This window comes from Eublepharis macularius, chromosome 7, assembly GCF_028583425.1.
Source record: "Eublepharis macularius isolate TG4126 chromosome 7, MPM_Emac_v1.0, whole genome shotgun sequence".
Taxonomy (NCBI): Eukaryota; Metazoa; Chordata; class Lepidosauria; order Squamata; family Eublepharidae; genus Eublepharis; species Eublepharis macularius.
The window spans coordinates 100271304-100295535 of record NC_072796.1 but is presented as its reverse complement, the minus strand read 5'-3'; positions in this window follow the sequence as shown (position 1 = coordinate 100295535).

The following is a 24232-nucleotide window of genomic DNA, read 5'->3' as shown; positions in this document are numbered from 1 at the left end:
TCCTGATTCGGTCTCACATTCTTTGCTGCATTTTACATTCACTTATTCTACTGCAAGCTTTGTGGGCTACTGAATACACCTCACTTTTTTTTAAGTTTGAGCATGCATGCTAAGACTAAGAATCGCCACTCTCTCTGTGCTGCCATTTCAAACCCTAACTGTTGAAAGTTTGAGTCTTTTTACTTAGAAGACAGCACAAGAGCAGTTGCACTGAGATTAACACCAATCCTTTCACACTCCCCCCCTGCCTACTATTCACGGAATGATCTTCCTTCCCCCCCCCCACCTTTTTTACTGTTCTCTGCAACCAGAGAAGAGTAATAAAAGAAAGCTGGTTCTACACAAGGAATACTGCAGGACGGAAATGTGTGTGTGTGAGGGGGGGGGGAAACTATTCCATTTAGCTAGGTCCCAACTGAACGCTTTGAAGAAATAATCTTCTTAGGTTTGTGTTGGGAAAAGATTCCATCTCCACGACTGTTAAATGCCCACAATTCTGTTTTAAAGTGCTTGACGCCTCAACAATACTACCCTTCAGAAGCAGTAAAAAAAATCAGATGGGGAAATGAGAAGGGAAGGGGCAGAGCCGGCGCCACCTCTGCTCGTCTGGGAAGGAAGCAGAGGAGGCGAGTGATGGGCACAGCTGAGCTGCTACTTGGTGCAACTGTTGCTGCCCAATGGCGAAAGAAGAGTTAGGGGAGCTGACGAGGGTGGGTGTGGTTAAATCTGCTCTGGCCAATCAACTTGCAATAGGAAAGGAAAGGGGGGGGAGAGAGGCAAACATTTTACACTTACTTTCACCAACTCAAGCGCGAGGCAGCATCTGAGGCAAAAAAAAAAGTCGAGATATGTCCATAGGTGAAAACCTAACATAGCCCGGAGCTGCATCACATGACTAGCTCGAAAGTGTAAAAGGCAGAAAAACATGGGATGCGAAACGGTAATGAATGCACTGTAAAAGCCGAGTGTGAAAGACTTCATAGTAGGATATATCTTATGAATCAGTTCCACTAAAAGCAGAGCCTTGCTGCAACACAAGGAGTCACACCCTGGGGCTCTTTGTAACAGCAGAAGGCTCTGCCAACAGCCAATCACAGGATCCGTCCCTTCTTGTGCCTCATTTAGGAAGCAACAGTTCTTCAGTGGTATAAACATATGTTGCCATGAATTCAGCGTAGCTCAAAGGTTACTCTGCTTTATTCCATAGATATTCCCCACCTCTTAAAAACAAAAGAGAGGGTTTTATTATGAAAATGCAGAGGCAAGAATGAAAGCAGTGCATACAGGCTTCATTGTAATAAGGATTTCTCATCAACGCCTGGTTTATGTTGGACTAATAAATGAGAGAGCTATTTAAACATTAAAATTAATACATCATAAAACAATAGCAATGCTTCATGCCGAAATACTTTCATTTGAATCATAGCTGCTAACAATGGCCATGAATATCCCCCCATTCAAATTGCTATCATGAATATTGTATAAAATTGAGAATAAACTAAAAGTAAAATTAGAATACATCTTTATAAATTACAATATGTCAAGTTAACAAATGGTAGACTTGTCATATTGAGCAACTAAATGTCTAAATGATCAGTCAGCACTCAGAGTGCAGGGGGGAAAACACGCTTGCTTTGTTGGCTATAAAGTAGTTGCTCGATTTTTCATACTGTCATTCTGCTCTATTAGCAAAGCCTAACACAATTAGGTATGAATATGCAGTAATAACATGCAGATTGTTCCTTCACAATTGCCCCAAGGCAGCCGTCTCAGCCTTTCCGTGCCTGATTCCTTCTACATCATTACAGGCTTGGCATAATTCATCTGAAGGGAGGGGGGTGGAAGAGAGAAATACCTCAGCCTTATTGCATGTGGCCAGCTAGTAAAATCATTAGTTGTTGTTAACCATTCTCCCTCAATAGGTTTGTTAGCACTGCTCCCCAGCTCCCTGCCACTTGTGCAGTTGTACGCTTTTCCCTTGGGTAATGTTAGACACTACGTTTGAGCCTGCCAGAACAATTAACCCTACTGTTAATTAGAAAGAAATGTCAGGCGCGCAGATGGTACAAGCTGGCACCCTGCCATCCCGCCAACTGCTGCTCAAAGCAGCTACCCTACTGCTGACAGCTGTTCAGCCATGTCCCAGACCAGCAGATGTCAGAACTTTCCAGCTGAGGAGAGCTTGGAAAAAGGGAGAGGGAGAGAGAGAGAAGAAAAGGGAATGGGGTTTTTAAGTCCCAGCCGTGATGATTACTGTTTTATCACCATTGTTATCTATTACCTGTTGTCATACTGTATCAATCAAGCAGAGGTCTAACAAGCAGCACGATGCAAATTAAAAAGAATGACACTAATCATCAGAACACACAGAATAAACACACAGGCAGCGTTACTGTTGGAGTCTAATGAATGAAGCCAAATATACGACCAAGTGCCAGCCAGATCTTGCAAGCTGGCTTAGGCCAATTCTGGAATCTCATTTTAAGAGACATGGCATTATATCACAAAGAAATCATCTTGGCCATTTTATATACGACACTGTTTGGAAGGATGTGGTAGCAAGTTCTTGTATATTTTTAGATCCATTACACAGTCATCAAAGCACCCCTGAATTGTCACAGAAATCTGAAACCCGATAAACCTAACAGCTGCAGATTATTCTCACACCAGTATTGCAGCTAAGAAATCCCATTTTGGATTAAGGATCATAGTAATATCTTCCTTTTCTTTTGAGTCTTTTTGTGTGTGATTCTTATCTAATTTTATCTAATTATTGCAGTTCTTATCTCCACTCTATTCTCTCTGAGAACAAATTCTTGATACGTATTTGGTTTTGGAGTCAGTTTTCACATTCATTTTGAACAATTTTTTTTTATTCTACCTCAAAGTCAGGCACATTCATAAGTCAAAACTGTATGGGCAGGGGTACATCAAAAAAGCAACAGTCCCATTTCCATCCAAGAAATCACTTCTACAGAACTTCTTTAAAAATCATACCATATTTTGTCCTTAATCATCCAGAGTCTCTTGTTTGAAGGAAGCAGAGATTAATTGATTTGAACTCAAGCACTTTACATGGAGACATCTATATACCCCATATACCAGGAAACTCCCCATATATGAGGAACTTCCCCATAATCTGTTTGCAGCTATGAAAAACTTTCAACCACGACAGGGAATGCCAAAGATGCATACAGCATTCATTTCCAATGTTAGCAAGCAGCCCTCTCTAGTGAAGGTAGCCATGATAGCTTGTTGTAGCAAAAACCTGCGGCATGTTTAAAGACTAATGGTCATTATGGTATAGCTGATGGCCAAACTACAAGTGGCAGTGGCCACATGGTTGCTGTTACTTGTAGTTTGGCCACTGAGAGACTACGGCCAAATCCACACTTACCGGCATAGTGCTAAACAGTCAGAATGATAGCGTCTTCCTGGTGCATTTTATGATGTCATCACACCACGATGCCACTCTCACGGCATGATGACGTCAGAAAAAGCGCCAGGAAGACACTATCATTCCGACTGTTTAGCACTATGCCGGTAAGTGTGGGTTCAGCCCACATCTGAAAAAAAGATATTTTATTAGTTGGATTTGTCATTGGCAAGACAAGAGTGGTGCTGTAAATGGCCACACTTACGGTGGAAGGTGTACTCTCTAGCTCAAGGCTGAAGAGGGTCATTTAATCTGGACCAAACTAAAAAAGAGACCATGTGAAAAAGCAGGAAGAATGTACTGCTTTGTTCACTGGGCAAAGATTAAAAAAGCTGAAGCCATGCCTCATGGATGGCTCGTACCCGGGGCAGTGGGTCTCACCCAGAGAGGTTCAAGGAGGAGGTCCCAGTGTGACCACTGGCTTGACCTGTACCACTAGTTAGGCCCCCTTTGCCGCATTAACTGTTTGTGTTGTTGCTTTAATAAAGTGGCCCTTTAGTACCCAAGCCTTGTGTCTGCCTCTTCATTCCGACTAGGGTAGCAATGACCAGTGTTGCCTAACTGAAGGGTGCTGTAAACCCCAAACACACAATGTAGCTCATTAGGCTCATTTCAAGATCAGACCATTCAGTTCCTATTCTAGTCCAGGGTCTCTGATAAACATTTTTATATGGGTGGGTGGGATGAGTTAGGTGATTCATTTCAAAACCAAACAAGACCTTGGCTCTTCCTCAAATAAACACAATGGAGCCAAGAGTCATTCACAGTCATTGTTCACAGTCACTGAGGAGACCAATTAGACACAAAACAAAGAGACATCACTTTGTGAATCTGGGAAATGTTCAGTTATCTTACATGATACCTATCATTTTGGTAATTACTTTCCATATTCAGTAGATTAGAAAGATACATTAGAATGATAGAAAAAGCATAATCACTGTAGAACTGTAACACATGGAATCATAATTATCATCCAATAATCAGATTAAAGTCTTCTAAAGAGGAAAGTTCAAAAAGAAATCAGTGCTCTTTTATGAGGCAGGATTGAATCTTTCTTCACAGATAAGGATAAATATTGTTACAAACTGGAAAGGAATTAAAACAACTATGAAATTTGCCATTCAGTAATTCAAAACCATCTGCACATTTCCCTCATTAAGAAAAATGTATTAAGGGAACAGTCCTTCTCAAAAAGTAATCTATTATCAAGCAAAACTGTTTCAAGGACTGTAACAATTTTGCTTTGAGCATGAAATCACCAATAGCAAACAATGCATCCTACAGGCTGCAAATTTGCACTCGACATTCAAGGGACTAATCTGCATAGACCTTGCGAAGACTGCAGCATTAATTATACACGAATAAATTGAAACTGAACCCAGACAAGACAGAAGTTGTGCTGGTTGCGAATTTGGATATATTGAAGGACATTGTGCTCCTCGCTTTTGATAGTGTTCAGTTGACCCTTGCAGATTTGGTTAAGAGTCTAGAGGTTTTACTGGATTCAGCATTGCTGCTAGAGAAGCAAATAAAAACAGCTTGGAACAAAGCTTTCTTCCAACTCACTGTAGCCCAGAAAATGCTCTTGACTCAGCTAATCTGGCCCCTGAATCCACACTATGGTAGCATCAAGACTTGACTGCTGAAATGCACTCTACATAGGTCTCCCCTCAAAGTCAACTTGGAGACTCCACTTGATACAGAATGCTGCAGCTCAATTATTATCAGGAACTCGGTGGAGCATGAATTTTATTCCCATTCTTCAGTTCCTCCACTGACTACCCAGTCAATTACTGGGCTCAGTTCAAAAGTTTGGCTATCACATACAAGGCCCTTCATGACATTGGTCCCTCATATCTATGGAACCACCTCTCTCCCTATGTTCCATCACAGAAGCTTTGCTCATCTGAACAGGGCCTTATGCAGGTGCCACCCTGAAAATGGGCAAAATTAACAGTACCCATATATGTGCATTCTCTGTGGCGGTCCCACCTTGTGGAATGGCCTGCCTGAAGATGTGAAGAAAGTGCCCACTCTCCTGGCTTTCCACGAGACTAAATTTTTCAGGTAATAGGTCTGTGCTATAAGGAAATGGTTCAGAGAGATGCTTTGGAAAAGGGATAGGTACTGTAGACTATACTACTGTTTACTGTCAGTTACTGTCTTCTGCTGCTCGTACTGGGTAGTTTCTGCAATGTTTAATATGTAATGTTAAATTGCTTTTGTTTTGTTTCAGCATTGTTTCAGGTCTGTATGGGATTTCTGCTTGTTTTCAGATTTGCAGTACATATCCTATTGAATGTCCCAGCCATTGATTGTATTGACTTACATCATGTAATCTGCCTTGAATCTCAGTGAGAAAGGTGGTCTATAAATAACATAAATTGAAAATAAATAAGTACCTACTCCACCACATTTGTAGAGACAAATAACCAAAACTTTGTCTATTTGAAGACAAATAACCAAACGTTGTCTATTTGAAGATGGAGAGCAACAATCTGTATGAGGCTGTAACTGTCACTATAGCCATTTTGCAAGCTAGTGAGAAGGAATCTGCCAATCCCACTCTTCCAAGAAATGTCTAGAGACAGGACTAACACCAAAAGTGATCTCAACAGAACTAGTCATAGGTAGCACCTCTAGGACAAGAACCATTAGACAATACACTGTTCTCTTGGAAATAAAATGAAGATAGACTGAAAAACAGTAAAAGATGTAAATCCATGTGAGAAAGTGGTATTAGTCCTGGAACAAGCTATCTTTAAAAGTGGGACTTCTTGAGCAGAATCAGTAGGAAGCAATATTAGCAGCACGTGGAATAAAGAACAAATGCTGAGAAGAAGAATTCAAACAGTGAATTCCTTATCCTACAGGCTGCAAATTTGAACTCATCAGTCTTGTTACATTCAAGGAACTAATCTCCATAGACCTGTCTGAAGACTGCAGCATTAATTGTTTCCAACTATATTGAAACTGAACCCAGACAAGACAGAAGTTATGCTGGTTGTGAAGTTGGATATATTGAAGGACCTAGAACTTGAAGAACTGGGTCCTTCAGCTAAGTGAATTAGGCCCTTTTGCTTGTTCTCATTTTGTGATATGAAGGACAGCCCTTTAGACAATGGATTCAGTTTTTCCATTGTTGAGAAGGGGTCCTCTTTAACCACAAAAAAATTTATGCTGGGCATCATGGGACCAGCATGGACACAACCAATGTGTGATGGGGCTTGTAATAAGAAAGGGAATTGAACAAGGCTGAATGAAAAACTGGCTAGATCCAACCCACTGTCCCCTACACTTGTTGTGGTACAAAAGTGGTGGTTGCTTGTTATTATTAATTAAGAACTGTGAGAGGAATCATGGTTAGACATGGGCAAGAACAGCATTACGAACAGAAAAAAACCATGAACAGCCTAATCTGCTGTTCTCGAACAAGCTGTTCGTGAGGCTCCATCCTCAACGAACAGATGGTCATTGCAAGCCTTGTTCGTTGCATTCGGCAGCCGTTCATCAATCCAGACGGTCTGGCACCTGCAGTCAATCCCCTTGGCAACCGGAGGCAGGGAGGGATTGAACTCTGTCTGAACTCCTTTTGGCTTTCCTTCAAAGTACTTCCAGCAGAGAGTCCCGTTTTTGCCACTGTGAAGAGAAAATGACAGCAAAGGGGAGACCCATGCCTTTCCTGTGGTGCAATCTCTCTGAAACTTGGGGGGTCTTCAGAGGACGTGAGGACTATGTCCCCTGCAAATTTGGTGGGTATTGGACATTGGGAAGGTCACTTTTGTAACCCCTCAAACTAGCTGCCAGCAGACACTGCTGTTTTTGCCAGGACAGGGCCCTTTAAACTATCAGCTGGCAGGGGGGAATCCCTGCCTGCCAGCTGATAGTTTAAAGGGATCTTTAAAGGGCCAGGTAAGTGGGTTTGAGGGGAGGGGGGCTAAGTGGGGGGTTGAGGTGGGGGTGGTTCTGGCCCCCACAAACAATGAACATGTCCGGGAACAGTTCATGTTTGTCCATGTTCATTGTTCGTGGATAGCAACGAACAACGAACAGGGTGTTTGGGGTTTTTTTCCGTTCATGCTTATGTCTAATCATGATTGCTGTTGAGTTGTCAATTTAACCCCTAACCAATAAAATCAAACTCCGACATGGATAACACCCCAAATCTGCAGGATCAATAAAACAGTTTTTAACACTGCTTTATTGGTGTATAGACATTTGGGCATTGGAAGAACATTTTCTGCCAAAACCTTTTTGAGACCCATTCATTTAAAAGAGTCTGATCCCTTCTATAGAAGAAATACTTTGAAAGATCTCTAGAATGCAAATTCAGCATATTCTATTCCTCTCGGTTTACGATGGCTTTACAAAAAGTAACTTAAATTACCATTAAGAGCAAAGTGTAAGGAAATTTAGACAATAACCCTCCCTTCATAACAGCTTTATTATCTCTATTTTGAAGGACAAATAAATTGAATTTTAAAAAGCAATACAATTTTCCTCTCCTGAACTAAGATACTTGAACCAGTACCACCTCACAAACAACTGCAGGATGTTTCAAGCCCATATTAATCCTTGGGGTATTCAACACATTTATATGAATCAAGGACATTGGTTATGTGCCTCGGATTACAGGCCTGATTATATGCATACTGAATACATCCCAGACAAAAAGAATCTAATTTATGTTGTCAGGGCATACTGCTTCAGGCACAAAGCAAGGTATTTTCACTGGGACAGCACTCAATCTACATAAACTCCCTGAAGTATAGTCTGTTTTTGCAATATATGTTCACTACATCTAAGTCGGTGTTCATGGTTCTTGCCAAAAAGAAGCTGCTGATCGAAGTCTGCACTTTGTAGTATGAAGAAAGATCACTCCATATGAATAGGAAAGTTACTGTACAAAAATGAATTCAAACATAGTACAATTCTCATGGTGGCAGTCAGGGAAGATTAGTCATGCACTTCCCATTAATTACTGTTTTTACTATGTGTGACACTTATTAATTATTATGATTGAGTGTTTAATTGTGCAAACAATGAAACCCCATGTTTTATCTGAGCACAGTGCCAACCATCCATTGCTAAACTTATGTGGCAGAAATTATCATGGCGATCTGAATCAAAATCATGGATTTCCATCTAGAGTACAAGTCTCACGAAAGGCAGTTTGTAGCACATCTAGACAGATAGAGAAGGGCTGTTTGTTAGGTCTCCTGGCCCACTTAAGACTTTTCCCTTGCTCACTAGATTTGAACAACTGACTTCAGCTTTTTCAGGCCTGAGGCCCACTTTTATTACAACTCACAACATGGGGCTCACTTTAAGTTTAAAAGCATGTTTAAGACATTTACAGGATGTGCTTTCCATAAATGTTGAAGGTGGCTTACGTGCATGAGCAGATACAAATCAAATATCAACAAATTAATAAGTCTTCCTATTTTTCTTTTTCTCAGACGAAAAGAGCAAAAAAGGTCCCAGCAGACCTCCTGTACACAGGTGTAGAAGAGAGAATGCTGCCAAGTGCAGTTGGAATGCAAGAGCTGAGAAAAGTAAAAGTTCTTTAAAAAATGACTGACATTTTGATGGTCTCACCTGCTCCTAATTGGTGGCTGTTCCAGGTAATACAAGAGGTCCTTGCAGTAGAAGGCTTTTGAGCTATTAGTGCCACTGCCTCCTAGGGTTTCTTGCCCCCCCCCAACAACCAGCTGGAGATGGGAGGTGGGGGGGAACAGGCACTTATCAAGGGGGCATGTGAGCATTATCCTCAGGTGATGACACAACTTTTGGCATTTATTTAAAACCAAAAATTCTGTGTTTTTGGCCTAGTGCTAAAGTGCAACCCCCAATGTGATGCCATTACTTCTGGGTTGCACCAAGAGTTGTATCACTGTACAGGGACAACAATCACAGCCCACCCATTTGGTGGGCCTGTTTCCACTCACTGATCAACTAAGGATCAGTGGGCAGCAGCCCTGATCCCTGGAAGATTGCCTGCTATACACTGGCAAATGGAAAACCTAGTGGGAATGTCTTTCACTGTACGTACCCTGGAGAACACTTAGATCTGCTGACAAACAATTACTTGTGGTCCCTGGTTCCAGGGAGGCTCAATTGGCCTTGACCAGAGCCAGTCCCTTTTCTGACTACAACCTGATGGAACTCTATCTGTGGACACTCGGGCCTGCCAAGACCTTCTATCCTTTCGGTGGGCCTGTAAGACAGAGATGTTCCACCAGGCATATGGTTGAGGCCATTCTGTGCTATCTGGTGAGCCTCCCTACCAGTCTCCTGTTGGGACGGGGCTGTGTTTTCATCCTAGTCCCCCCATACAAATCAATCCACTTGAATGTTGCCCCTCCTTCTCTTCTCTTCCTCCCCCCCCCCCGTGTACTATCAGTAGGGGTGGATGTTAAGGATGAGGACTGCAATCTTGGGCGTTACAAACTGCAAACTGTACATTTTATATGTATTATGACTGTATGATTTTACTGTGATTTTAAATTGTATTTATGCCTGATGTAACCTACCCTGAACCCATTCACGGGAGGGAGGGCTAAAAATCTGAATAAAATAAATAAATATATATATATATATATATATATATATATATATATATATATATAAACAGTGCCTCCCAACCTGAGTGTTGACTGAAGGGAAGGCCAAATGGTGGCAGCAGGTGAAGAGCCCAGCACCTCATGAGATGTCTCATGGGAGGCCGAGAACCTCAAACTGGGCATGTGTAATTGGCCGCATGCTGTACTAAAGGGTCAGGACTGGGGTGCTACTTCCAACCACCTCCAGTTAAAGGAGGAAGACTTGGGTGACAAGACCACTCTCCCTTTTTGAAGGAGGCCATGGGGTAATAGAGGGGTGGGAGGAAGATAGGGCCAAAAATTGAGAAGGGAGGGAAGAACCCTGAAGACCACCCCCACCCCACCCCCAACATGTAGAACAAAAAGTAGTCCTCGTTTCCATCTTCTGCAGGTTTTTGTGTGGTTCTCTCATTCTAGATGGGATAAGGGAGAGAAAAGCTATCCGTTTGGCAACTAGTAAGTGGGGTATGTAAAAATAAGGTTTCTTTAAGAGATGGGTGGGAGGGAACAACCAAACAGACTAAGGAAGGAATGCTTATCAAGCAGAGGAGTTTCAGGAGAGCAAGCAGAGAATCTCCCTACAAATAGAGTCCTCTAGTTAATAATGTTAATAAAGTATTGTTAATGATAGAATAAAGATTCCTGCATAATTTACCAGCTGGGGAACATCATACTGTATGACCCTTTTCTAGAGCCTGACCCACAGTCAAGTCATAGTGTATCTCTGCCTCATAAGACCTGTTGACGTGTTACAGTGAATACGTACAAGCTGCCTGAACAGGTGTACATCTCTTTATAAGAAAGAGCTAATGTGCATTCACTTTACAAATGGTACCTGAATAAATGTGGAGTTTCATCCACACATTCAGCTTTACATGTATTGAATGTAACATGAGAATTACTTGATGCATATATAAAGAAAAATCAAGTATAGTGCTGAACATAGGAGCCCTGTCCACAAGTTATCGTGAACACACATACAATCCATGTACAGTGTACACTTCAGTGTTCTTTTACGTATGTTGAGTAATTCTCATATTACACCCAACTCATGTACAGCTGAGTGTGTGATACAAACTGCATATTTATACAGGCACTAGTCCCTGGTTTCATTTGTAACGTGAATGTCCATTGGCTCTTTCTTGACTCTCTTCTTATCCCCGTGTATTGCGCATGTGTGGAGATAAGAAGTGAGTCGTCGGGAACACGGTTTGCCTTTCATGTCTTAGGATGAAGCAAAAATATAATTGAAAATGTGCTTGTCATGTCTGTACCCGTACATCCATGCCATTGTCTAATGTTGGCCTGATATTTTCAACCATTACTGTTGCTGTACCCCGATGTCATTTTGCTAATACCATAGTTTGCTTTCACGGGCCCTCTACAGCTGCAGCTGTCTTATCTAATGCTTTGAAGCTCTCAGTGCTTATGACCTTGTACACTGCTCACTCCCATAAATTACTGTGTTTCAGTTTTAATCTCATGCATTTTAGTGTCTAGACTCAATAGGTAGAATATGTGAGAAGTTCTCAGGACTGGTTTGTGCCAAAAGTTGTGTTATACTATTGGGAGGCAGAAAGGAGTAATTTTCACACATCTTGAGTATTCTTGTAAACCTACTGTTACTGCTTAGTTGCTTACTTTGCTTCTAAGTAATCCTATGGACATATCTGTGGAAATGATCAGATACCTGCATAAAACCTTTTAACCAAGAACCTGGATTTCTTGCTGTAATGGTACAGGGGTCTATCTGCCATAGCCTGTCATCCATAGCCTGACACTGCTAATTTTTATTTATTAAGTACTTCTATTCAGCTTATCTCCCTACTGGGGACTCAAAACAGCTTACAAAAAAGCCATAACTATAATATAAATGCAATTTATACCACAATAACACAAAGATTTACAGCACAAATCCAATATCTTGGACTAGTACTGGCTTCCTCAGGGCCTTTACACAGCTTGCAAGAGCCATTGCTTCCCTTATGCCAAAGGCTGCTACCTCTGACCCCACCCCCTGATGCTTACATATCTGTAACAAAGGAGAGAAAGAAGTTCATATCTCACTCAGCTGACAAAGATGTTCTCAAGACTTTTTCTCCTGTTAGGAGAGCCTCAGGCAATTAAATACCTGGAACAGGGAGGAATTTTAACATGAGATATTCGGTGGGGGGAGGTGGGATATAATAAAGAATAAAGATATTTCCAAAATCAATGCTCATCCATAAACGGCCATGAAGTACACTTGCAAAAAATAATTGGCCATAACAATAGCATTTCATATTGCGTACACACAAGGCTTTCTCCCAGGCCCAAACTAGTAAAACAAGATAGTGTATTACTGTTAGTTTGCCAAGGACTAATATCCTGGATTCATTTATTAAAATATGTATATGCTCCTATTCTCGTGAGACCCAAGGCAGCTTACAATGTGTTAAAGCAAAATCATGTTGAATCAAAGAAGGATAAAAATATTGCAGCCAATTGTACAAGGGGGAAACCATTTCACTCCCCAAAAAACCCAGTAGCAATGACAACTAAAAACGCAGCCTAATATGTCTGCCCATTCAGACACACCTGTAAGCTTAAGGCAATCTGGCCATCCCAGCCAGTGGCAGTAGCCACACTATGGCAGGTGACCGTAATTTGCCTCCTCAGAAGGAGGAAGGCAGAAGGCACGCCCTCCATCCAGGGCTCAGCGCAGATTTTGGCGCCTTAGCTGGCTTCTCCTCCCCCGCTGCTTCAGTTGCGCCTCATGCTCGGCCCACCCATCGCACCCTATTGCAGTGCAGGATTCGCTGATCGCCTTTTGGGGGCTAGGTAGGAATTTTTTCTCTCCTTGTCCCTGATTGGCACTTGGGATTGGAGTATTTTCACCTACTTTCCACTGTGAGAAGAGGGAGGTAATTGGCTTGGTGGGTATGAGGTAATTTCCCTGTGGGTAGGATTTAAGTTAGGGGAAAATTTGAGTGGGCCAGTGATCACCCTTGGCACCTCCCCATTGGTAGGAAATTGGGGTCTGTCAGGAGTGACTGGCTGCTGTACGGCCCAGTTGCGAGGACAGACGCCCTGGTGGGGAACACCTTGACAAGACAGTCTCCCCCCCCCCGCTGCTGTACAGCCAGGTGGGGGAGCTTTAAATGGGGTGAACCGCTTTGCCTGGCCAGGCCGGGTCCCAGCCATACGATGGATGGCTCGCACCTGGGGCAGTGGGTGTCTCGCCCAGACAGGGCAGGGTCCAGGAGCGACCCCAGGGCCTGACCTGTACCGCTAGTTAGGCCCTTGCCGTAGTTGATGTTTAATTGTGGAAATGTTAATAAAGAGGCCCATTTTAGATCCCAAATACTGTGTCTGCCTTTCATTCCAACTGAGGGGGCAAACTCAGCAACAGATGGCCACCCATGTGCACATGCTCAAGCTTGCAATCCCATAGTGTCAGACTAGCTACAGAAAAAATCTTGGTCTTGAGCACAAGAAGAGTGGACTAAAACTGCTGGAAAGGATACAAAGGAAGCAATGGTCAGTGAACTTATGATAAAGCACAGGTGCATTGGTACACTTTGCTGCTGAAAGATGCTGGGAAATGTGTAAACTTGCTAAAGAGTTTCAGAATTATATAGAGCTTGTAGTTTACCCCTACATAGTTACAAAATACTTATTTACAAATACATTTTATTCATGATCTAGGCTAAGTCATTCTTTTAGGGTGGCCTGATATATTAGGCAAGGTTCAAGGCGCCACACAGCTACACATGTTAAGTCTGGCCCTTGTGCTGACCTTACAGTGCACTTACTATCTTGTTCTTCACTAATACTGTCTCTACCACTACAAACAATTTATTCTACTTCACGTTCATCAAGTGCTCATAAATCAACATTAGACCCCTTTTACTGAGTTGCAGATTTTTTTAGCTAGCAGACACAGCAGCCTCAGCCGCATTTAGATGCAGTCTAATATTGGCACACATATTGATTTTAATTAGTCTAATTAGTTCATTACGCCAAAAAATCAAACAGGCCATTCATTACATTCAAAACTTAATGGCATATGATCAAGGATTTAATATGATAATGAGTCAGATCAATTATCACTCATAAAGGAAGTCATTAACAAGTGTAAATAGTGCCAAGCCTAATGCCATTACAGATGATGAAGTCATGGCTTGGCCATTTGCATAAGCATACTAATTTTATTTCCAGATAATTTTATGTCAAGATCAACCTCTCTTTAATGTTCATTAGAAAGATCCATTTTAAAGGAAAGTATTAAGCCTTAGATTTCAGCTCCATGGACACTGCACCTGTGATTTGATTCACAAGTTACACATATTCTTTATTCCAAAATGCTGCTTTTAAAAGGCCAATGTTTCAAAGACCATGGCAGGAACACAAGCAGTCTAGTCTGTGGAAACTCAGAGCACTGCTTTATAGGTAGATTTTTAACCCTCTGTCTGCCCTTGGGCACTATCTGACCAACATAAGCCCTTTAAAATCAATGGAAATCAAGGAACCAGTTACAACTCTTCCGGTGTCTAGAAGAACAGTAAACAGATATATTAAAAGTAGGAGAAATCTGGGAAGAAGGTATTTCAAAGAAATGGCAACCCTAGTGTGGCCCCCGGACCCTTCCTTAAGGAGGGGGCCATTTCTGAGCATCCATTTTGGTTCTAACTTGGGCTTCAGACTAGAAAATGGAGTCTGCATCCTGCTAAAGTTAACAGCAGTGGCAGTGAGCCACACCAAGCACAAGGTGGTAAGTTGTTAAACAGCAATGGATTGGAAAGGACTTTTAACTGAAATGGAACACAGACCAGATTCTCCCTAGAGCCCACCTCCGGCTGATTAAATCAGAGGACTATTCTTCCTGAGGACTTTGGAGCCTCCTCCCTGAATAATCTGACCCTAATGAACAACCGAGTCTCCAAGACAATAAGCAAAGGATTGCCCATCTAGTTCCTCCCTTTATCTTAGCGACTGTCTAAGAAGATTCCTGCCCTCTCCTTAAACTTGTTATCCCCCCCACCCCCGCGCGCACGCGCAACCGGCGTTTCTCCAAGCCTCTTCTAGGAAGCATTTTTAGTTTCTAAGCAAACTGGGAAAACTCCCCTTGTTAATATCAGCTTCCTCCCAAATTTTAACTTGAATGATTCTCCAGAATTAGGTTTTTTGAAAGCCTTAATGTAGAACAGGGTCTAGGACAGGGGTGGCCAAACTGCGGCTCGGGAGCCACATGTGGCTCTTCTAGACATATTGTGCAGCTCCTGGTGGTCTCCGAGTATAGCTGTGGCCATACATTTTAGTTTAGTTTAGTTTAGTTCCCTCCCTCCTTTCCCTCCCTTTCCTCCTTTTTCATGTCTTTCCCTCCCTCCCTTTCCTTCTTTCCTTCCATGTCTTTCCCTCCCTTTTTCTTTTTTCCTTCCTTCTTTCTTTCCATGACTTTCATATATTCAATAAAAATGTTGGGGTTCCCAGGTCTGACTCAGAAATTACCTGGGGATTTTGGGGGTGAAGCTTAGCAAGAATGTGGCATCACTTTTGTGATTTCACTTCCAAGTCAAAGGTCAGGTGATGGCTCTTCCCAAGCTCCACCCCTTCTGATGTCACTTTTAGCATCTTGCACCAAAACCCCACCCCTTCCTGTGATGTCATTTTCAGGACACTCCTCCAAACCCACCTCTTCATCTGAAGTCACTTCAATGCATCATGTCTGACATTTATTCTATGTGGCTCTTACATTAAGCAAGTTTGGCCAACCCTGGTCTAGGAGGTGATCAGCCTTATCATAGACCCATCATGTTTCCAGAGACAGCCATCTGTCACTTCCAGTCTTTTGTTCACTTATTGTCCCATCTTATGACCAGTACATTCCAGATCATGAACATCTGTACTATAAATATTACCACCAAATGTTCAATACTTGGCAGCAGTTCCAGCTACTGCCCCTGGCACAGGTTCTTTGGAGACATGAGCTGGCCTCCGTCTCTACACCCCACTCTTCTGCACTTCTACAGGATATCCACACTCTACAAGACAGAGTGTATGTTCCCTTCCTTAGTTTAGATTTTATTTGTTTGCTAATCTAGTTTTTTAAAAAAAATGTTGCTGGGAGTTTAAATGTAGGCCTCTAAGGAAGAAGGGTGGGGACTGGATGGGTGATGGAATGTGATCTGATTGGGCAGTAACTGTACCCTCCTGGGTGAAGTGAACTGTAGTTTTAGTCAGAGAGCTGAGAGAAAAGTGTTCATTTTGGTCAAAACAGGCAAGCTGTGCACAGCCTGGGAATGTCTGTGTATTTCAGAGAGAAAATATTTATTCTAGGCAAAACACACAACCTCTGTGGAGGCCTGAAAAGGGTCTCATTCTGCAAAATTCAGTGAATCTGTGTAGCATTCTGAGAAATTCTGTCTAAGTCAAGCAAACTGTGTATGCTCCTGGGGTAGTCTGCATATATTTGAGAGAGGAATCATTTTGTTTAGGTCAGGCAAGCTGTGTGGAAAGAATGAATTAAGGTTGCCAGGTCCCTTGAGACTCAAAGAGGGAGATGAAGGGGTTGCAGAGGGGCAAAAGTGTAGCGTTTGGGGCCAATTTTTATCAAATTGGCCCCTGGCATGACCCTGCACTTCCTCATCATGCTGGGAATAACATCATTCCCAGAGTAAGACAGAATTGTTCCAAAGAGAGCAAGTGTGTGCTCTGGGGGGTTCTTGGCCCATTCCCGTGCCTCCCCCCCCTCATGTGAGAGGTGGAAGGGGAGGAGGCTGGGAGTGGGGAGTGTAGAAAATTACTCTGCGTGATTATGTGTGTGAAAGATATAATTTCTTTTAAATATAATTACTTTTGAAACCAAGCTTAAGGACTATTCTGAGGCAATAGGCTTATCAAAACTCTGCAACTATAAAGTTTATGTACTTACAAATAAAGTCTACTTTTGTTTATGAAAAAAATCCTTCTTAATCTCACAACTAGGGGTGTGCAGTTGGGGTTCATGAAATCTGAAAAAATCCCGAATCACCCTGATTCGGGGTGATTCGGGGAAACCCGAATCGATTAGGATTTCCCGAATCGATTTGGGAAACCCGAATCGGCATGCCCCGAATCGATTCGGGGCGATTCGGGGCAGCATTTTGCTTGCTTTTCAATGGGAAAAAGGGAGGCATTTTCCCACCAAATCAAGCCAAAATTGGTGGAGGCCTTCCTCTAACTCGCCTCTAACAACCCCCCAAGTTTCAGACCGATTGGACTTTGGGGGGCCATGTTATGGCCCCCCAAACCAGGTCCCCTATCCTCCCATATAAAAGGGGTTGCTGCTGCGTTAGGTTGCTGCTGCTAATCTCCATTATTTCCTATGGGGGGGGAAATGAAGAGGCAGGCTTCCTTTGCCAGGGGTGGCATTGTGCATGCAAAATGCCCCCCAGCCCTCAGGGGCCCTTCTCCCACCTTTCCTCCCACCCCACCCCCCACCAAGGCTCAGCCTGCTCCCACTGGGGGGGGCATTTCATTGCCTCCCCAAGTAGGTGCTCTTTTCTCTACTACTTACAGCTGGGGGAGGCTTGTCTTGCCAGAGGTGGCATTTTGCATGCAAAATACCCCCCAACCCTCAGGGGCCCTTCTCCCACCTTTCCTCCCACCCCCACCAAGGCTCAGCCAGCTCCCACTTAGGGGGGGCATTTCATGGCCTCCCCAAGTAGGTGCTCTCAGCCCCCAAAGTCCACCCCCTACAGCCCCACACAAACCCAATTCCCCCCCAGCTGCCACACACAGACCCAAATCCCCACATTAGCCCCTCACAGACCTAAATCCACCCCCAGCAGCCCTACACCCATAACCCCAGGAACAGGCTGGCCAGCCCTCCCCCTTTGTTCCCTATGCTGGGAACTTCTAAACTCTCTTTCCCAGGGCAATTCCGCACAGCCAAGGGGTGCCACAATGGTGGGCAAACTTCTGAGTGCCAACTTGTCCCTGGAAAAGAGCACCTCACCTGACACACAGACAACCACCCCCTGACACCCCCACCACCTACAGAGATGGCTGGCCAGCCTCCCCATTGTTCCCTATGATGGGAACCAACTGCACAACAAAGAATAAAACACGAACAATACAAAATAAAGTTTAAAAAAAATTATTTTCTCCCTTTCAAAGTACAAGTAGGCAAAGCATTATGACACATTACACCAGCAGTCCCCCACAAAGAAAAATAACACAACTCACTTAACATCACAGAATCACAAAAACACAATTCGTGTCAAAAACATTTTATTTCTTTAACTGCTTTAGGTTACACAGTAGGAGGGCACAACAGGGCATGATAGCAGTGTACTACACAAAATAATACAACCCACTTCACCGTTTTTGACAGCAATTGTGTTTGGGTGATTCTCTGATGTGAAGTGAGTTGTGTTATTTTTGTGTAGTACACTGCTTTCATGCCCTGTTGTGCCTTCCTACTGTGTAACCTAAAGCAGTTAAAGAAATAAAGTGCTTTTGACAGCAATTTTTGGGGTGATTCTTTAATGTGAAGTGATTTGTGTTATTTTTGTGTAAGATACTGCTGCCATGCCCTTTGGTGTGCCCCCCTGCTGTGTAACCTAAAGCTGCTCAAGAAATAAAGTGTTTTTGACAGGAATTGTGTTTTTGTGATTCTCTGATGTTAAGTGAGTTGTGTTATTTTTGTGAGGAGGAATGCTGGAATGCCCTTTGGTGTGCCCCCCCCTGCTGTGTAACCTAAAGCTGTTCAAGAAATAAAGTGTTTTTGATAGGAATTGTGTTTTTGTGATTCTCTGATGTTAAGTGAGTTGTGTTAATTTTTGTGTGTGGGGGACTGCTGGTGTAATGTGTCATAATGCTTTGCCTACTTGTACTTTGAAAGGGAAAAAATATTTTTTTAAAAAACTTTATTTTGTGTTGTTCGTGTTTTATTCTTTGTTGTGCAGTTGGTTCCCATCATAGGGAACAATGGGGCTAGCTGGCCTGCCATCTCTGTAGGTGGTGGGGGAAATTGAGGGAGGGTGTCTGTGGTTCAGGTGCTCTTTCACAGGGACAAGCTGGCACTCAGAAGTATGCCCACCATTGTGGCACCCCTGGGCTGTGCAGAATTGCCCTGGGAAAGAGAGTTTAGAAGTTCCCAGCATAGGGAACAAAGGGAGAGGGCTGGCCAGCCTGTTCCTGGGGTTATGGGTGTGGGGCTACTGGGGGTGGATTTGGGTCTGTGAGGGGCTAATGTGGGAATTTGGGTCTGTGTGGCAGCTGGGGAGGTATTGGGTATGTGTGTGGCTGTAGGGGGTGGACTTTGGGGGCTGAGAGCACCTAATTTGGGAGGCCATGAAATGCCCCCCCCCAAGTAGGAGCTGGATGCGCCTTGGTGGGGGGTGGGAGGAAAGGTGGGAGAAGGGCCCCTGAGGGTTGGGGGGCATTTTGCATGCAAAATGCCACTCCTGGCAAGACAAGCCTCCCCCAGCTGTAGGTTGTAGAGAAAAGGTCATCTACTTGGGGAGGCCATGAAATGCCCCCCCAAGTGGGAGCTGGCTGAGCCTTGGTGGGGGTGGGAGGAAAGGTGGGAGAAGGGCCCCTGAGGGTTGGGGGGCATTTTGCATGCAAAATGTCACCCCGGGCAAGACAAGCCTCCCCCAACTGTAGGTTGTAGAGAAAAGGTCACCTACTTGGGGAGGCAATGAAATGCCCCCCCAAGTGGGAGCAGGCTGAGCCTTGGTGGGGGGGTGAGAGGAAAGGTGGGAGAAGGGCCCCTGAGGGTTCGGGGGCATTTTGCATGCAAAATGCCACCCCCGGCAAAGGAAGCCTGCCTCTTCATTTTTTCCCCTTAGGAAATAATGGAGATCAGCAGCAGCAAGCACAAAATAGGAGATTAGCAGCAGCAACCTAAAGCTATGCCCTTTTATAGGTGAGGATAGGGGGACCTGGTTTGGGGGGGCCATAACATGGCCCCCCCAAAGTCCAATCGGTCTGAAACTTGGGGGGTTGTTAGAGGGGAGTTAGAGGAAGGCTTCCACCAATGTTGGCTTGATTCGGTGGGAAAATGCCTCCCCCAGGCTTCAGAGAAGCCTGGGGGAGGCTTTTTCCCATTGAAAAGCTTTCCCGAACCCCCGAATCAAACCGAAACGATACCTGAATCGCTATACCCGAATCGGCTTGCCGATTCGGGTACAGCTGTTCCCGAATCGGCTTCTCGATTCGGGTATACCCAAATCAGGAAAGCCGAACCACTGTGCCTTTGCACACCCCTACTTACAACAATTCTCACGTGCTGACTGTTCTGTCACATTATCATCTATAACAAAATCTTCCTGTAGTACCAGTTAAGCAGAAGAGATCCAAAGCCTTTGGTGGCAGCCAAAACCTTTTGGGGAGGCAGTAACATATAAGTCACGCTCACAAAAAAGGAAGGTGTTCTCGAGGTATAAGTCTGAGTGTAAAGTACAGAATGTACAGAACCAGTACAACACAGAGAGCCAGTTTGGCTCTCAGTTTACTGTACAGTACAGTAAAGTACAGAGAGCCAGTTTGGTGTAGTGGTTAAGAGTGCAGGACTCTAATCTGGAGAGCCAGGTTTGATTCCCCACTCCTCCACTTGAAGCCAGCTGGGTGACCTTGGGCTAGTCACAGTTCTCTGGAGCTCTCTCAGTCCCACCCACCTCACAGGGTGTTTTGTTGTGGGGATAATAATGGCATACTTTGTAAACCGCTCTGAGTGGGCATTAAGTTGTCCTGAAGGGCGGTATATAAATAGAATGATGTTGTTGTTGTTGTTGTTGCTGCTGCTGCTTCTGCTGTTGCTGCTGCTGTTTTTAACATGTAAGCTCTGGGTGAGTTGAAATCTAAGGAGTGTTTATTAGGTCTGCAAAATCAAAAAGAGTCCAGTAGCACCTTTAAGACTAACCAATTTTATTTTAGCATAAGCTTTCCAGAATCAAATTCTCTTCGTCAGATGCATCTGACGAAGAGAACTTGATTCTCAAAAGCTTATGCTAAAATAAAATTGGTTAGTCTTAAAGGTGCTACTGGACTCTTTTTGATTTTGCTACCACAGACTAACACGGCTAACTTCTCTGCATTTATTAGGTCTGGGGCTTTTCTGAGGTATAAAGTAACGTAAGGAAGAGCTGAACCAAAGGGCCAAAGGAAAAGGAAAAGATTCTTTAAAAACCAGCAAATCATTACAAGGTGGTATCAAAAATAAGTAAAATGATATAAAAAGAAATAGAGAACATTTGTTCACCCCTCAATCTATATCTGTAGTCTGCTTCACAACTGCAACCTACCTGAAGCTACCTGCCTGCATTCTGCACAGTGTCCCAGCTAAACTTCTGCATAAGGATCCATTATATTTGGGGTCCAACTAGCCTAAACAGGACAATTTCCTTAGCTAAATAATTACATTACTTTGAAATGCAAATAATCATAGGCAAACTTCTGTCGGTATGCCATCTTAGAATCCTCCCTTACCAAGGTAAGCATGCGGTGTTTGGGGAATTCTTCCTATCCACTTTTACAGGTTGCCTGCAATCTATTTCTTCTCTGAGGCCCCTTGATCCCAGAATTTATTCGAGAAAAAATTAGGAGGGCATGTTTCTTGCATCCCAAGAAAGTAGAAACTTTATATTTTGTTTTCTGTTAATTTCTACCACACTTTTGCTGTTATTGGCCAATGCTGTTGAACTCTTACATTAGACATGATATGTTTCCTCAGTGTTACTGTCATGTGATCAATTTGCCACTGTTACACTGCTTTCTAATTGTTACACTATCCACCCAGCTAAGATTCAAGTTTACATGCCTTTTATAAGTACAAATTCCATTGATTTTAAAGGGCTAAGGGGAGATTTCACCCATATGGTTAAAGTGAAAGTCAATATGTGCTAAGATAATCTCCTCCTAGTTTGTTTCCCTTTGTGCTTGGCATAATACATGGCAGTGATCTGTGATCACTGAAAACTTGATAAGAATGCTGCCATCAGTGTTAATTTTCCATGCAGTTACACCCTCTAAGCCCATGGCTTCAATGAATTTAGAAGAGTGTAAGTCCATTTAGAACTGAACTTTAGGAAGTCAAGAAGAAAAAGAAAATATTCAGCAAATATACATTATATACATGATTGGTGCAGGAACAGTGTAAAATAATCAAAATAGCATGAGACATCTAATGAACAATGCAATAGGACTTGTATTACAAAAATTAGAAACAATTTTAAAAGTATTGGACATAGTATGCCAATGCAGAAAATGGAACTATGAAAGTACAAAACAAGCAGAATAATACATATAAACAGGTAATATATACCATACACAGTGGCATCAGTCCTGTTTCCTTGATCAAAATGCCTTCCTGAACCATTCTGTTATAATATAGCCTTGTTAGCTTTATAAAAAACTGTTTTACATAGTTTGCAAAATGATAGAAGTTTGGAAGACTTCCAAACCTCCTCTGACAGCCCTTTCCATAAGGTGGAAGACTCATGCATGGGCAGTTATTTGGGGCATGCAGCAAAAAAAAATCAGTTTTATTCAGATCCAGGTATGTGTAATACCATAAATATTCAGTATGACAAGTATTTGGGTACAAATAAACCAGTATGGTATCCAGTTTCAGTTTTATTCAGAAATACTGAATATATTGGACCATTATTCCCTATGGTGGAATTCCCCCTGTGGGAGGGGTGCTTTTCTCAAGCAAACTTCACCAAAATTGCACAGAATTTCTCCTCACTAGCTACTAAAGATCCCCCAAGTTTCAAGAAGATTAGGCCCGGGGCCAATTCTTGAGGGCCCTGAACAAGCTGGTCCCATGACAGTCTCCCTCATTCCCTATATGGGGGAGAATTCCATGATGACTTTCAGGCAAAAACACACAGAGGTAAGACAGCACTAGCCAAAGGCCAAGTCCAAATGCAAGTTGAACCAAGAAAGCCCAAGAGAACCAATGTCAAACTAGAGAATTCCAGCAGAATCAAAGTTAAACAAGGGGCACTATTGCAAGCCCAATACAACCAGTGTCACTCACAGAGGCCAGGCCAAACTCAGGGCCAATGACACCATAGAACAGAACCAAGTACCAATACATTATTCAAACACAGAAAAGCAGAACCACCACCCTGCACGAGCAGGGTGCTGCAAGAGTTTCTCTACACATGACATCTTCCATGAGAATGCTCAAGTGTAGAGACACACAATGTTAGCCAGGAAACACAGAATTTCACCTCCCTGCAGAGCCAGCAAAGATCGCTCCTCAAAGGGTTTGTTAATTTCCTCTTTGCCTCCCTAAAGGGAAGGTGAAATTGACAGAGCCTTTGGGGAGCTGATGAAGAAATTAACAAACCCTCTGAGGAGCTATCTTGTGAGCTCTGTAGAGAGGTGAAATTGACAGAGCCTTTGGCTCTGTCTTTTTAAACTATCCTTCCTAGCCAGCATTGGCCATTTCCACATACTTTGAATAATGCACTTTCAATGCACTTTCGCAATCCTTTTGAAGTGGATTTTTTGTTCCACACATGGAAAATTGGTTTCAAATATTCACTAAAGATTATTGAAAGTGGATTATCCAACGTGTGTGGAAGCAACCATTGTGTCTCCCTACACTTGAGTGTTCTCTTGTAAGATGTCTCATGTAGAAAGAATCTAGGGCTCCCAAACCATGTGGTGACCCTCCTTCGGCAGACAGGCAGTTCCTTTATCCCCTTAGGTCTTCTCCAGACAGGCAGCAGTAATCCAGGAAGGCAGTGGTTAATCCAAAAGCTCAAGAGCAGCCAAAGGGCAGGCCAAGTTCAGGAAGCACTCACAGCATAGTCTATACTCTCCAGAAATCTCCCAGAAAATGGAGTCTGCTCTAAGCCTGGTCTGCTTTTTATGTCTTTGCAGAATTTGAAAAAGGCTCTCTCTCATCAAAGAATCCTGGATGGTCAGACAACTTCAGCTCCTGCATCCTATTGGTTATTCAGCCCCCCTTTCCTTACTCTCCCACCCCTTATTGGCAAAAAGCCTGGGAAAGTCCAGGAGGGAGGGAGCTTGGGAGCAGCCAGCTGCTTTAAAGCGGCCAGAGCTGCATTTGCCAGATATACTGAATATCTTTGGGATATTCAGCATTCAGGTATTAAGGAACCTGAATACATTTGGTACAGTAATACCAAATTGCACACTCTTAGCAGTTATTGATCTTATTTATTTGCAGGGAGGCAGTATCACATAG